The sequence below is a fragment of the Podarcis cretensis genome (genome assembly GCF_951804945.1).
Source record: "Podarcis cretensis genome assembly, chromosome: 10".
NCBI classification, from domain to species: domain Eukaryota; kingdom Metazoa; phylum Chordata; class Lepidosauria; order Squamata; family Lacertidae; genus Podarcis; species Podarcis cretensis.
In genome coordinates this window covers 48,176,642-48,193,557 of record NC_137179.1, presented here as the reverse complement: position 1 = coordinate 48,193,557, position 16,916 = coordinate 48,176,642, and the positions used below count along the sequence as shown (strand labels likewise).

The 16,916-nt window shown below is 39.6% G+C and overlaps 1 long non-coding RNA gene across 1 annotated transcript; it reads left to right on the top strand.

Moving 5' to 3' along the window:
* The first annotated feature begins 10,734 nt into the window (after positions 1-10,734).
* Positions 10,735-16,710, top strand: LOC307226017. The gene is made up of 2 exons (XR_013843253.1): positions 10,735-15,583; positions 16,530-16,710. It is a non-coding gene; the product is annotated as an uncharacterized lncRNA (long non-coding RNA).
* The last annotated feature ends 206 nt before the right edge of the window (positions 16,711-16,916 follow it).

Here is a 16,916-nt window from a genome sequence, read left to right as displayed (position 1 = left end):
GCGTTGCTCTGGTTCGCCAGAAGTGGCTTAGTCATGCTGGCCACGTGTACGCCGGCTCCCTCGGCCAGTAAAGCGAGATGAGCGCCGCAACCCCAGAGTCGGCCACGACTGGAACTAATGGTCAGGGGTCCCTTTACCTTTACCTATCTGTATTAATGGTGGTGGTAATGAGGTGGTAAGATCACCTACAACTTTTTTTGTGATATAGGCTGTAAGCCAATGCTTATCTTACGTTATAAATCCTAGTCAGTTCAATGAGGCTTACCCCTGAGTAGACATGTAGACACTAGTTTCCCTTTAAAATCTTTCCACGTACCATTTGAATATGGGTGATACATTTTAACTTCTTATCGTTTTGCATGTCGCCTGCTTAGAACGCCTAGAAATTATTTACAGCAAAACACGAGTTTAAATGCATTTCAAAACGACGACGACCTTTGTCCATGACACTGCAGGTGATTAACAGATTATATATATTACAGTGGGTTAAATTACAGTATGGTGCTGCATGATTATTCAAAGTCCCGTTATGGTTAGCGTGGCTTATTTTTAGGATTTTAGCCGTATGAAACAGTATTTTTCGCCTTTTATCTGTTGTGCCCCTTTGCAGCTCGATAGGCAACTTAACGCCTGGCGAACGCAAATTTTACTCGATTCCCCGGCTAGGCCTAGCTTGTCCTGGACTACATTTCCCAGCACACTTCGCTCGGAGCGCGAGACTGGTCGTCAGGTGCCCACACCCCTCAATATTTTCGCGCCGAGATTTGCTCTTCCTCCTCACGCGAAGAAAAGGGAGGGGGGAAACACATCCCATTTCCCAGCATTCCTTGAGGCAAGGGCTTTAAAGCGAGTTCCTGTTTGCCCGAGGGGGTTAATTGACCAGTGCCGTCTTTTCCTCGGGGGCCGCAGCAGAGAAGGTCGAGAGCACCGACCTCCCATCCCACTCCCCGCAACCCGGCTCCGTTGCCGGTCTGTTCTTGTTCAAGATGGCGCTGGAAGGCTATGGGACAGGCCAGGCCTACTAGTCACGTGGACAGAGCGTGAGTACTCGCGCTCCCTCCCCCCCTTCCCCCATCTTTATGGTTTGGGTGGCCAGGCGCGCCAAGAAGGAGACGAGCAATAGGCGGAGGGAAGTGGGGGGGGGGCTTTTCTCATCCTTCCGGAGAAAGGGAAATCGGCGGAGCCTCGGAAAGGGCGGGAGCGCGGCGGCGGCGTCTGTCACTGCGATACAGCGCGGGGGGTGGGGAAGGCGGCGCGGAGAGGAAGATGCTTTCGCCGCCGTCAGAGGAGCAGAATTTAACTGCTGCCCTTAAAGGAAGGGACCGAAAAAAACCGTGTTCTTCCTTTCTCCTCTCCCGCCTTCGTCTATCCGCTTGGCGGCGGCGGCGGCGCGTGAGGCGGCAAGCGCCATCGTGTGCCCTCAGCCGCCAGGAATGGCGCCTCGTCAAGCGCCTCACCGCCTTTTATTCCCTCGGGGGGCCGGCGCGCGCGCGTTCGGGCGGTTGGCTGGGGAGGGGGGGAGAGAGAGCTTGCAACGGTCATGTTCGAATTTTGAGAGGGGAGGGGGGAGGGCACCGGTCCCTGCTTCTCTCTCCGCCGCGGAACGATGCTCTAAAGCTGAGGCGAAAGCGAGTGAGTGTCAGGGAATATGGGAGCGCGAATTTTCTCCTCAGTTTTGTTCCCCCTTGTTCCTCCTCCCCTCCCGCGCCTTCGCTTTCCCTTCTCGCGCCGATTGACAATTAAGCTCCTGGGGACTGCACCAGCTGTGGCCTGTAATGTACCTAATAAACGAGACTCCCTCGCGTCAGTTTCAGGTCATGCAAGGAAAAGGGCAGAGCGGGTGGTGGCGGCGGCGGGGTAGGTGGGGGGTTGGCGGCGGCGGCGTTGTAATGCGCGCTCTGGGCGGGGTTTCCTCCTGCCCTTCGCGAAGAAGGGAGTCTGGCTGATGTCTGCTGCAGATAAAGGAGACAAGAGGACCGTCAGAAAGAGCCCGGACCCTTTTGCCATGGCTCCTTCCTTCCTCTCTCTCTCTCTGGGCTCTTCATTTTATTGTGGGTGGAACATGCCCGCCTTTATTCTCTCCTTCCAGGATGGGGTCGGGAGCACCATGCCCCTGGCTGAGGTAGTAGTTTGTGCTGTTGGTCGGGTTATGACATTGCCCGCTGTGGAGATAACTGCGCAAGCTACTGCCTTGCTAGTGCTGGTGATGATCAGCTGCAGATGAAGACAATGACAATGGGAATCCCCTTTGTTTTCCCAGGGATTACTTGCATACGGAAGGAGGGGTGGCAACAGAACCAAGCTTGCCTTTGCCGTTTCTCTGTGTGTGTTTAATGCCTCTCAGTATATGGCTTTGCAGAGCTTGGCTTCGCACAACTGAAATGTTGCATTTTACAGTTTTTTATTTCCTCAGGAAATGTCTGAATTTTGAAATGCACAGTATTTACGTCAGTTTTGCATGTTGTATTCCTTAGTGAGTCCTGACAGATACTGTTCTATTCAGATTATTAGTTTGGTTAAAGAAAATGCCTGTTGTTATTTATTACATATCCGTGGAAAGCTAAAATTTATTGTACATATTGCATGTGCTGAATAGACAGCATCTCATACGACAAATCTCTTTAAATCTTTAGATGGGCACTTACATATTTATAGTGAAATTTTGATACTTGTATTACACCAGCAAGGACATATGTTTAGATTGTGTTGCTGGGCTGATGAGTTTGGGATATAATGAGTGGCAATTACTGTTTGAATTCTGGTTATGGAAATGACATCAATAAAACACCATTTATGAGGTTTTCATAAATTTTAACGACTGTGCATTTATTCTGCACTGCATATAAAAATACTAAAAAACAGTAGTTACATTAAATAAGACAATGATATCAATACCTACTATTTTGTAAGAATAATACATAACATCACATGCCTTCCTAATGACAGATGCTATAGTCTTCAGCTTTAGAATTAACAGTGCAAATCTACACATGTCTACTCAAGAGTCCAATTTATAATGGGACATTACCAGGTAAGTGCATAGCTGTCTAACTAGTTTGTTTTCCCTCCAGTATACCATTTAACTAATATTTAATTAAGTTTAGAAGCACCTAATATTTCATTAATTCTAATATCTCCATGTTTTAAAACCTTAGGATAAAAAGTAAAGTGAAATAGTGACATCCAGCATTAGTCCTGCTCAGAGTAGATTCATTAAAATCAATGGACTTCAGCCCATTGATTTAGGAGGACCTACTTTTGAGTATGATTCATGTTGGATATAACTCAATTTACCCAAATTCCACTATTATTAGATGACAAAATTAAAAATAATTAGCGAAAGAACTGTGGGTAAAATATCTTAAAGGATTTTTAATACTAGTATGAAACACAAACTTGTATGATCACTATATAAAAGCTCCTTAATTAAACTAGTGTTTGCCCTTGCTGAAATGAATATATACTGAGCTATAGATTGGAAAACAATAGGTTCTTTACTTGTAAAGGTTCGTTGTTCAGTACTTAGTATTGTGAGCAACATCTTCTCTGTGTTGTATGCTTTATTAGTTAGGTGTTGGATTTCTTATTTTTTTCAAACTTTGTATGGCTAAATCATGAAAAGACAGGAATACGTTAATTTGAAAAGCTTATATAATAAAACACATTTATCTTTATTTAATATCTTTGGTGCTGTATGCTGAGCTCCAGTGAGTTTCTTTGTTTAAAAAAACACCTGAAACTTAGAAAGCTGTAAGGTAGGGTGGCCTGTTTAAAGAAGATATGATGAAAAAATAAATTGAGGACACAAGTTAGAGCAGTAATGGGAAAATGTAGTCTTTGTGGCAAACGTGTTATTTTTCACTTTATCTAAAAGATGTAGCTTAAACTTAGATCTAGAACACTTAAAACAGTACTTTCAGGATACACAAGGAAACTTTATGATTATTTTTTTAAAAGATTCATCGAACACAAACATTTCTACATTGAATAATTTTATGAAACCTCAGGAAAAAAATTCTGACTATATTCATCCTCTCAGTAGTATTGTTGGAATCAGTATCCCATAAGAATGAGGAGTGACTATAGGATTTTTGAAAATGTGCAAAAAATTCCTTGTAAATCATAACGTGAGGTCAGGATGAAATTGCTTTTTAAATTTTAAGAGTTTCAGCATCATCAGTTAGGAAGCCAATCAGATTTTTGCACACAACAGGGAACTATGATGAACATTTACTCATTCAAGTTCAAACTGTCTTTGTAATGCAGTTTGAAGCACATAATTGGATGTGGGTCTTTACTGCGGACTCCTACACCAAGTAAGAGAGAACTTTGGTTGTATCCAACTAAGTTCTACTCAGAGCAGACCCACTGGAATTTCTGACCTAAGTTGGTTGTGTCCATTAATTGCTCTGAGTGCAACCCTTCATGAACTTTACATAGCTTTAGGAGTGATGTTTTCATTTCAGCTGCTAGTGAATTTGGCAAAATGCTCAGCGCTTCTCAACAAGATTTATTCCATTAGTGTAGTATACAAAAAATAGGGTAGAATTCACTGTAAAAGCAGTTTGTGGGTTGCAAGTAACTCTTCTCTCTATGTGTGCATACATAGGTAGATATATATTGAGTACAGTTCTCTTCCCCTCCCTAGTTCCAGGGCTGGGAAGAATATAATTAGTTCTGCAATTTACAAAGCATTGAACAATTGAAGCAGTTTATGTTTTGCTCTTAAGTAGATATCTTTCCCATAGCTAATTCATCAGTTGCTCTTCTGTTTTTCAGACTAGTGCCCATCATTCCAATATGACCCCTACCACTAGCAAGACAGCACAGTTCTATAATTTAATCCTAGCAGTTATAAAGCTGCCACTTTTAAAGGTATATGCAGAAAAGCAACATAACTGCATGGAACTAGACACAATTTAAAATTCATTAAATGAATTGAATGGGAGCTTTTCTTTCTCGTGAGTTTTGCCTATAAATAACCTTTTCGGGTATTTGCAGTTGTATTTCATTGGTATCAGTAGATAAGGCATTAATGCTTGGGGCTGAATTCAGTATTACATTGATCTTCTTGAAGCAGAAATAAGGGCTTAAATCCAAAGAACTGAGAAGGATGAGATAATGTATTAGTCCTGTTCTGTGAACTCTTGCAGAAGCTACTTCTTTCCGTGCCACTCTGTTCAGGGTATGAGAAATATTTTGAAAAAGGAAGACAAAGACTGACCTTAAAAACAGCCCTACAGGACTTGGGTTCACTTTTCTCACTACTAAGCTGGGAACCACTTCCATGAACAAAATAGTTTTCTACTAACTAAACCTATATTCAAGCTGTTGTACTAAAATTGCCTTCCATTCCCTTCAGGCTTATTATTTTAGAGGGCATTTTAGGAAAGTGGGATGGGCTAGTAGAACTCTTGCACAGGACTGGTTTAAAGTGAGCAGCTATTACATGTAGGTGTAGTTAAGATCATAATTGGTGCTGAAGGTGCTGTTAAATGTTACATTTCCCTACATTATTCCAGGTGGTTTTAGTAACTTACAATTTATGAAATCTGCATGGCTTGAGAGCAAAGTTTTTAGTACTTGGGGAAAATACTGAGTTGTAGACATAGATTTAACTAGTATAGTGAGTCTACCCATTTATTAAAGTATATCATATCCTGCCTGCCTTTCATCACAGAGTTTACCATGAAGCCAAACCATTCAGAAATGCTGCATAATACATTCATCACATTATTCCATCTCATGAACGGGGAAATAATGCTTGAATATTTGAATATTCATCAGTGTTCTGGGGTGTCTCTTTCAGGTGTTTTGTTGGCATTTCTTCAAAATTGTCAGTGGGGCTAAAAAGTTGGATGCAATTATTTGATTTTGTATGCTTCACCTTCCTGTAACTTGTTAAGAAAGTGCTTACTACAAAATAAAACTATAATAATAAATTATATATAATACAAGATTTAAAATAACCACAACCGCAGAGAACAGTGAAGTAAATCTACTTTTCCAATACCTGGTAGAAAGAGCTAGTCTTGGCCAAGACCCTGAAGGCCAGCTGTGGTTATGGCAGGCAAATAATGGGCGGGATCATGCCATACATTTGAAGTATATGATTTCCCCCAAAGAATCCGGGACCTGTAGTTCACCCCTCACAGAGCTAAAAATTCTCAGCACCCTTAAACTAGCTTCCAGGCTTTTTTGGGGGAAAGTCGTGTATTGCATATGTGTTGACTATATGGTGTGGAATTGCCAAATACCTGGAGAGGGAGTGCCAGAACAGGAAAGGTCCTCCCCCTGGTCGCCTATCTAATCTCAAGCTAGGGTGACTAGGAGGAGTTCCCTAGATACTATGATACATTGATGCAAATATGAATTATCTAAGGCCCTCCAGATGATAGACTATAATTCCCATCATCCCTGACTTGTTCATGCTGGCTGGGCCTGGTGTAAATTTGAGCCCAACAACAGGCGTACTACAAGTTTCCCATTTCTGTATTAATAGCTCCTGAGACAATGTGGGTTAATTTGTAGGGTTTCCTTAATTTACTGTTGGGAGTTGTAAAATCTTAATGCCTGAATATATGAATGCTCAAAAGTGGATGGGGTTAGGGACATGCATGTAAACAGCACCCTCACCATGCCACACGCACACACTGGCCTCTCCCTCTTTCCTTCCCTCCCCCCCCCCCCCCGTACGTCTCTGCCTCCTAAAGGCTTGCACGGCTGTTTGTTGCAGCAGCCCTGGCTACAAGCTCTCCAGGCGAATGGTGCCTCGGGCTGGCCAGGGGGTGCTTCCCAGGCCCCTGTGGGCAGTGTGAGGAGGCACCTCGTGGGGGTGGGGCAGTTCAGAGAACAGGGCCTGTGGCTGCCCAGACTCCTGAGGAGAGGGGAGAGGAGATGAGGCTGAGGGGAGGGTGTTTGAAAAATGGTGAGAGGCTACCAGCTCTGCAGGCAAGGGGTGACATAACTGGACTCCTGATTCACACAAGGGTGCTGTAGAAATAATGTAGTTGGTCAAGAAAGCCATGGACTCAAAAAGATTGAAAACCTTTGCCATGGAGGCATGACACTTGTGCCACTTAAGAAACTCTTACAAGTGCTCATTCTTGGTATCCTAACTAGATTTGGCTCCTTGGCAGAAACACCCTTCTGCTTAAGTTGCTTATGTGGGTGCAGATGTGCAGTACTGGGTTCACCAAAGATCTATTTAATTTTTCTGGAGACACCTTTTAATGTACAAAGATTGCTTATAAATGTTTGGCACAACTAATAATTATATAAAGCTTGTTACCCATGGCTAGAGCTGAATTGTTTTTAATGTTTATATATTAAGGGAAGGGAAGATATATTTATTATCCAACTCCTCTTCTAAGAGAGATTGGTGCAGTCATTGTTTGCCTTTTGTAGAACACATCTTCATTCAAGTAGATTGCAGATTGCAATGCCTTTTGGCTGCAATTCGATAGGAGGCAAATATTAGTTTATGAACTATAGTCTGTAACACATTGATGTTTATGGAAGGTTATTCCATGAGTTGTGCCGTGACATAGTTGTATAGAAGATAAAAGAATGGAATGTGACGATTTCATATGCTGTTACACTCATTCTTCCTGTGTATGCATAGAGGCCATAGGAAAGGAAGCAGTGTCATTCATTTGTTCCTGTATCAATAGTCTTAAATGTTATGCATGTGCATAAAAATTAAAAGCCTGTATACAAATAAAAGTAAGCCATTATTTAGACTAGACTAAAATCTAAGAAGATTAAGGAAGAGAATGTGATTGTGCACTGATGCACCACTACTAAATAGCAACTTAATTGAAAGAGATATCATTTACATTAAAAATGTAAATGTAATGTAACTTGCCATTTTTAAACTGGTACAATGAACGTGGTTGTTGTGCTGGTCCATACGGTCATCTTTGTATGCCTATTTATTGCTATCACTCTTATATGTAGGCATGCCACTTTAATACTCATTAAATCACTTAGCATAATGCCCACTGTTCACATTGGTACCAAGTCATGCAGCTTGAGATTTTGTCATGTGCCAAAACGTTTCAGCTATATCTTTAGCTATATTCCAATATAAGATAGATCCTAGTACAGATTGCGTAATGCTGTCTCCTTTTAACAAGCAGTAAAATGTCATGGGGCTTTAATAGCACATGATTTTGTTTTTTAAAAGACTGATCTACTGAGCAACAACAACAAAACGTTACTAGTTCTGACATACGTTTGCTGTCACTCCACTACAGAGCAACACTTGATCAGTACAATAAATTGTTACCAATGGTGGTATAAAGGGCTTTTAAAAAGTATTGAGGGTTCGGTTGCCAAGTACATCTGACTCAGTAGTTCAGAATCAATAAAACCACTCAGACACATAAACCTAGAATGACCTATCGTTCTTGTGGTGCCGTTGCTACCACTGCTGTGATCAGATAAATCACTTTCACACTATTGAATCAATAATCATAAATTAAATACCTATTGTTATACCATCTTATGAGAAATTCTCGTGGCTTAATTAATTCAACAGCTGTAGTCATCTGCCCCTTCCAAGAGAGAAATGGCTTTAAAAAAGCAACTCCATTGTGAAAGGGAAATTTATAGTGAACTATTTGTTTCTACATAATATATATAAAATGGAATTCTTCAGCCTATCCCAGCTAATTCATGTTTCGATTGTACCCAGCTGCTTAAATTGCACTGCTCAGAGATTGCCTTGATCCCCAGGTGCAGGTATTCCATCTGTGCTGCTCTGAAAGACTATTTACGGCAGAGGTTAGGCCAGTGATTGCTGGGATGGAAAACTCATTTCTCAGCCTGGCTTTTATTTACACTCTTATTAAAGATCCTTTCACTCACGTTGGAATGGCAGTTAGTGACTGCAGCGAGTATTTGGCACCAAGCCAAGCAGTAAAATTACAATGTTGATGAAAGATAGCCTGCTTCCATTTTAACCTTTCCCTGTTCACTCCATCTACATTTGCATGAAGAAGAATGATTATTGAACAAGATAGTGGGGGACAAAGGGATAAGGCAGGCCTGGGCAATTGAGCTCTCCAAAAAAAATCAACTGTGCCACTGATTTTGAAACAAGTCATTGCTTTGCTAATATGTAATTACCCTTAATTATTATTAGAAATTATTTTGAAATAGAATGGTGGTGCCACTCATGCCATTTTTCTCGCTTTAAAATTTCTGCCTATTTTGCAATAGGAAAATGCACACGCAGGTTTCTATTTCAAACTTCATGTGAGCAACAAAAGGTAATGCACAAGGAACATCCTTAAAATGTCTTTTAAATGGTGATAGTTACTAAGAAATTCATGGACCAAGTATAAAAAGCAGTATTATGCTTTAGAAAGGAAAGTTGTGGCTCTTCATTTTCTGGTCGCACAGTAAAATTAGAAATATATTGAAAAGGTCTGGAAGAGTAACCATATTAGGATGTAGCTAGAGCCAAATAGCTGCTGCCATTCCATGTGTCTCTTCCTCATAGCATCTAAACCAGCACAACATATGATGAGATAGCATGTTATGTGCTGCCATGGCCCCATCTGATAACTGAAAAAGGTTGGACAATTTCATTTTTACTTGGATGTTTTGAGGAAGTGAGCAGAGAAAATGAGAACAATAGACCTCTGTTCCATAAACTGCAATGCCAATATTTCCTGGAAGGGTAGCAGTGCCCCCCCCCTTCCCAAGCTGCCTTTCTCCAGGCCAACAACCAACCATTAAGGTCATGATGTCTTTTTATGAGATAGGCTCACTTGTTTCTCCCTTTGTCATACTTCAATTCTATTCAAATGTATTCTGCCTATATGTTCCTATATTGAGGTTAAAATGAAGTGTATACTTGCTTGGTGCCGACTACTAGTATAATATTCTTACACTTTGTTATGGAGGGTGAAAGTAGAACTTGAAAAGTGAAGTTAGTTTACAGGTGGTCCCTGGAAGGCTGAGTTTACAAATGGCTCCCATTTGAAACAGTTGAGAAGCAATGGGTTGTATACAACTCTGCTGTTCTGCTCAAGCAAGAGACTTTCCACTTGCATGAATTGACTTTCCCCTTCTCCATGTGCTTCCCCATGCATCCTCAACATCTGCACCAGAGGGTTGAAGGGTCCTCTGGAGCAGATTTTGGGGCACATGGGAAGAGAGGAAGGGGAAACCCTGGTGCACAAATGGAATTCTGCTGTGCAGTGTTAACTACAACCCATAGGTCTATCTCATTAAGGCCTTAGGTCTGGAATCAAGTAACAAGTCCTTCTAGCAGAAGCCCATACAACTTAAGATAGCTGCTCAGAAGGTTGGCAGCTCGAATTCCCACAACAGCGTGAGCTCCCACTGCTCTGACCCAGCTCCGGCCAACTTAGCAGTTCGAAAGTGTACCAGTGCAAGTAGATAAATAGGTACCGCTGCGGCAGGAAGGTAAACAGCATTTCCATGTGCTCTGGTTTCCGTCACGGTGTTCCATTGTGCCAGAAGCGGTTTAATCATGCTGGCCACATGACCTGAAAGCTGTCTGTGGAAAAACGCCGGCTCCCTTGGCCTGAAAGCAAGATGAGCACTGCAATCCCATAGTCACCTTTGGCTGGACTTAACCGTCCAGGGGTCCTTTATCTTTATGATAGAACAACTGGGCTTTCTCTCCTCTAAGTTGGGTGGGGGCAGAGGTCAAGAGAACAACACCCCGGGGGAAGACTGCAGGGTGGGGTGTACCATATTTTTTATTGTCGCATACACTTTAGGAATTTACTTCTTCAGCAAATGTTAATTTTCAGCTTGTTTTCCAGAGCAATGTTAAATAATTTTGATCCTGTAAAATTAAAACAATGGGGAAACATTCTAGTCCATTCTCAGTCTGGGTACCTCATAAATCTATACTAAACATATGCCAGCATCAACAATGCCCTCTCAAAATATATGTATATGTTGAATTCAAAGAACTGTGCCACATATTAGGAACTAATTCTCAAAACAAACAGTAGTGCCTATTATGAAATATTTGCCAACTTACATGGATATTTGCAAGTACAAACAACAATATGAAAGAGAAATATTTATCCTATATATTCAACCAATGCCTTCATAGGAAACAGGGCTCTGTGGGTTATAATATTATTTTTAAAAGAAAGAGAAAGAACTATGGTTGCCTTGCTCAAGAAACTGCTTTTAAAATAAACTCAGACAACCTGCAATGTGATTCTGTAATCAGTGGTGGATTCTTCTGAAACAGAATGTTTATGAATAGGTAACAAGGGTAAATCTAACCTTTGGAAATTTCTATCTGGCCCCAGCAAAGCCTCTTGATACGGAGAACCTCCATCATACATTATACATATCACCTTGATTCTTCCATGGGCTATAGTTAGTCATCCCCACCCCTCCAGCTTGGACCATCAACCAAGCTTAGCAGAGCTTTCCCTTTATTATACAATCCATCTGCTCACTTCACTGCACAGGCAAATCACTGTTTATCTGAGTGAAAGTTATAAGAGGGACCAGCTGAAGCCCCTGTTACTATACACACTGGAAAGGAGAGCACTGACTAACCCTTTGCTGTTATCTTTTTCTCTCACCCCTCTCCCTTGTAGCTAAGCCACCCCTTCCTCATCAGCTTTAAGCCTTGCACATGGAGCTAAAATATTCCCACTTCCCTTTGTTGTCTCAGCATTATACAAAACTAAAGTTTTTAAGCTTCTTGGTATTGTTTGATGTGTCTAAACCATTTTTAGTATCGTTTCAATTATTTAGAAACACAGAATCCCTTTAAAGCTCTCCCTGATATCTGCCAGTATTTATAATACACTTGCAGAACAGAATTCGTAGCTAGCTGTGCATTATGGAGTTTCAGTCACCAGCCAAACTTAAGAAACATGCATTACAGCTTTCTCCAAGTTGTATTATTAAGCAAGCATTTATCTTCTAACTTCTGTCGAATTACTGAAAAGCAATTAAAATACTATAAAAACTATAAAGTGCTAGTTGACATATTACTTGACAGTAACAGAGTACAAACTTTTTAAAAGTAATTTTGTCCATATGTAGAAACAACAGCTGTTCACTTATTATGTGCTTCTTTGGAATTTTACAAGCAGCACTCCACTGACCCAAACCATACAAAAATCTATAATAACCAACAGGGCATTTGCTCTGGAATTCAGTTAGGTGATTTTACTTACATCAATTTTCTTCTCTGCTTATTCCCATTTTGTTCTTCAGCAAACAGAATTGATAGCTGAGTGCTTGAACATGCACTGCAAGAGAACTTAACAAATGGAAAAATTTAAAAAGAAGGTGTAGTATGTACCTATGCAATTATAGTTTGGCTGAGACAGCTCAAAAGAAAGCTGAAGGATGGGGAATTGTAGACTATATCATATTTTCACTGACAGAATTCACCAGCTTTTTGCCCCAGAAAAGAAGCTCACAGCAATACTACCCAAAATAAGTTTTTATATTTATTTATTTTTTACAATATCATTTTAAAACTTTGTTGTGCATACATTTTCCAGCTTCCTTATTTCATTGCACTTAAAAGTTTCAAAACACATAAAATATATCCCTTTACTAAACATTTTTGTTCTCGGGTTACAAAAAAGTTTTGACATTTCACAGTCACCACGCTTAAGTACATTGATCCAAACAATTTTTATCCAGAAGACTCTCTTCATTGTTTGGAATGCTGAGCCCAGAATATAGTACATTCCTTGCTTACAGTCACTGTGCCAATAAAGGAAGAAAATGGCAAAATTAAACTGATATACAATGGAACATCAAAGTAAAGTGGAGGTTGACAGGGAGAAGCCTCCTTCAAGTATAACGTAGGTAGAATTTGGCAGAATGATTGAAGAGGTATTTGGCCACTGTCTATGTCATCTTCATATGACAGGAAAGAAAAATTACAAGTGTGCAATTTTCACATAACTCACAACATAAGAAACAAAACTGCAAGAGTGCATTAAGCAAAGGGCAAAGGACTAAAATAAATTTAGTAGGATTGTGCTGTATGAAAGACAAGTACCTGTAAAGTTCAAGCAACAACCTACAAAATATTTTATTTCAACATGTCACTTAGCGAAGTACCTTGAAGAACGTTCTTATAGAACAAGTATCCCGGACTGCTAGTTTTAAAACTGACAATGCAACTCTCTTTATGGACATTGGGCAAGTACTGAAAAACAACTCTTTGATTATTTGATAAAAATAAAATGTCTAACTTCTTCCTAATCAGAATTTACCAAAATTATTCTGAGTTACAGCTGTCAGATATTTACTGAAAAGGGGAATTTCCCTTGAACTGTATGAACTGGAAAGAGCAGACAGAATCAGGAGGTTGTTCTAGAATGTTTTAAAATCAGGGGAGAAGGAAAGAGTAGATAAGCTAAGCGATCTAATAAAATGTGTCTCGGGCAATCTCTGTAGTGCTGATTTGCAAATTTGGACAATGTTATCATTGAATATTTACAATTGGATAGCAAACATTGATCATGTGGCTGTAGCAGCTCCATAAGACAAGTGAATTTCCTCTCATCTCAATTTTTATTTGCCTCAAAGCTCTTCTAGTTCTGGCCTAGGTGAGATAGATGGTATGAAAGTCTGAGTTTTCCCCATTTTCTTTAGGCAAGTTATTCTAATAATTTCCAACACTGTTACCAACACTGTTGAAATAGATGGTGACCCAGTGACGATTTTCCAACCCACCACTTTCCCAAGCTATAGCCTTAATTTCCAGTAACCTTTCACCTTTAAGATATATGTAACTGGTTTAGTTTTAAGCATGATTTTCAACCTCATCTTGGGTTATAAAACTGTTGATGCAGCAGCAGCAGAGTGAATTATTTCTAGACAATACTAAATTCCATATTGCAATTTCTTTTTAAAAACAAAAAACGGTATTACTACACACCTGGAAATCCGTTATTGAAGTGTGAATGGAATTTAGCTGTCCAGTTTGCATAGCTCTCAGCTAGGCTTGGCAAATGTTCTATGCTGCGACCCAATAATAAAGCGCATGGGGCAAGATCCATCCCTCACTGAATGCATGAGCAGAAAACACTTTTGCTTACCCACAGAAGCAAAGCAACAGTTCCAAAAGTAGCCTTAAAGTTTATAGGATGTCAGTCTGGAGGGTTTCCAGTAGTGGGAGGAGGCTTTTAAGGGGGGGTAGGGGTTGCCACTCACTTCTGTCTGAATCCTGTCTACTGGCTCTCATAAAATAGATTCATCTAGATAGCGCATTGCTATTTTGAAAGATTAAATAAAACAATCTAAATGTTCTATACAGCTCTAAGTTGGTGAAAACCATTACTGAGTATCTTATAGAGATGGAGGCAAGTAAAAGTTCAGATTAAGTTGGCTTAATTTCTAAATGAATTCAAAAGAGTTTGTTTAGTTTGAATTAAACACAAATTTTATTTAACAATCCAGAGTTTAGCTTTGGTCTCTCTGGGAATTGAAAGGGATGGTACAATTTGGGTTATTGATTCACTCCTAAAAGTACGTCTGAACAATAGCAAGAGTTTGTTTTTGTTGCTACTTTAAGCGTTTCACTGCTGCCTCTTTGAAAAACAAAGTGGACATTTCCAGGATCACTCTTAATGATGTTACTACTGATTTGAAATTGTATCACCAAATCTGGATGAAGTATTGTAGAGTGCAACACTGAAAATTAATGTTTCATTTAAATGTTTCAAAAATATTTTTTCATGACATGATAAAATGTAGCAGTCTAGATACTATTCTATTCTAGGAAGAATTGGATGCACTCAGAACTACTGGTCATTCTGAACCAGTTTGATGTACAGATGTTTTCTGGAGCTGCAACCTAGGTTACTATCATATGTAGTGTATTCTTATGAGTCAAAATGAAAATCCAGTTTAAAGTTTTCCTGCACTGGCAAAAGTCCTTTTATTTTGGTTGGTCCAATGGGATTGTTTGCCACTAAATACGTTCTTTTCACTTATGGCACTGGAAATGGGAAATGTGCTCAAGTTCTGTGCAAAAGTATACAAACAGAATGAAGACAGTTGTTACATTAATAGTAATATTCCACAAATGAAATGTTTGCTGCCAAAGAATGTCTGTCATCATGAGATTGAAAGCAAATGATGACCTGATGACCCAGAAAAATGATATTGCCTGAACTGAAAAAACGAGGCTGTGTGGAAGGGCTACACTATCAGTTTTTTAGGCAAAATGTGACCTGCTAATCTGAACATATATGATTGGAAAAACGAGGTACTTTATTGAGAATAAATTTGAGAAGTATTGCTGATTTGTGAAAACACACCGCATTATGAAAATCTACTTTTCATGAAATTTTAGATTTTATAGTATCAGAAAAACATTATTGCAAGATTTACTTCATGTCAGTATTAACACTTTTCTGAACTATTCAGTTGCAGATTGAAATTTATTTGCTGCTGCAGCAGCATATTGAAACAACTTAACATCTGGTGCAAGGGTGGAATGCAGAGTTGACTATAGTAGCATTAATAAAATGCCTACTCCAACAGATATGTACAATATATTGTTTAAGCAAATAATTATGTCCAGGCTATTGCAACAGTAGCAGCAAGTGGAAAAATACTATGAATTTGAGCAGGATCTGTTATCTCTTGGGAAAGCTGCAAAAACGAAGCATTATTTTGTCTACAGAGGTTTCTATACTAAAGGAGACAATGGATTTATCTATTGAAGAAAGGAAGGGACTTGACGCAAGTTATGTTCCTGAATAACAAAAGCCTCTGTGGAGAACAAGAAGTTTCTGAATTAGAAGGTTTCTGCAGCAGAACAGGAAAAAGCAACCTGAGGAATAAGAGCTGGACCAAATTTGAAGCCGGAGTATTTGGAACATCCAGACTTTAAAAGGACCAAGAAATAGAATTTAAGTTAGACTCTTAAACATAGAGGTCTGGATGGAAGAACAATGACTTTTTCTGAGAGTTTTTTCAATACTGGAGTTTCTGAAATTAAAAGCTATCAAAAGACGGCAAAGTGGAGTTGAGATCTAGACGTGGATACACCAGGCTGGCAGTAGACAATGGATGAACTTTGGGGATTGGAACCGGGGAATGGGGGGGGGGGAGAGATTTGGAATCCAAAGGCTGTAAAATTATATATTATTTCTTTCTTTTCTTTTTTCATGTTTGTTGTTTGAAAATAGGGGAATTCGTGGAAGGGAAATGGGGTCGATCTTAGGGAATTATATAAAATATAAGGAGAAATGGTTCATTAAGATAAATAAGATAAATTAATTTGGAATAAATGGGTTATTTAAAATTACAAATAAGGTTTTAAAATTTGGGGTAAGAATCTGTGGAATCAATTTAAGGGAAATGGAATACAAGAGGGGGAGGGGGGGAAGTCCGGGAAAGATGCCACTGAAACCAAGTGTAAATCATATTTGTTTTTTCTTTCTTTCTTGCTATCTTTCCTTTTTATTCTGGAAAATTTTTAATAAATATTATTTAAAAAATAATAATAATTATGTCCAGGCTAATTCTATTACGAGTGTTTTTGTGGGGGGGGGGGGAATATAAACACAGAAAAGACTTATGGGAACATGTGGTACCATACTCTTGCTATGTTGGTAGTTTCTCTTCAAAAAAAACCCCTAACATTTCTGAGATGGCTCATCAACTGCCCACAATCACTGTCCACTCATTTGCTCTCAGCTACCTAAAACTGTTTTTGGCCAGGGAGATAATACTTGAGAACTAAATTTTGAGTCACCTGTAACAATACGAATGATAATTGGGATGACTCATTTTCATCCTAGAGTACATAAAATGTGTGGTTGTACAGGTAAATGTAAATCCTTAAGTTTCTATTCTGTTGCTATGTTAATATTCGAAAGCCTAGGTACAGAATGTCAAACAAGCTGATGAGTCTTATCACT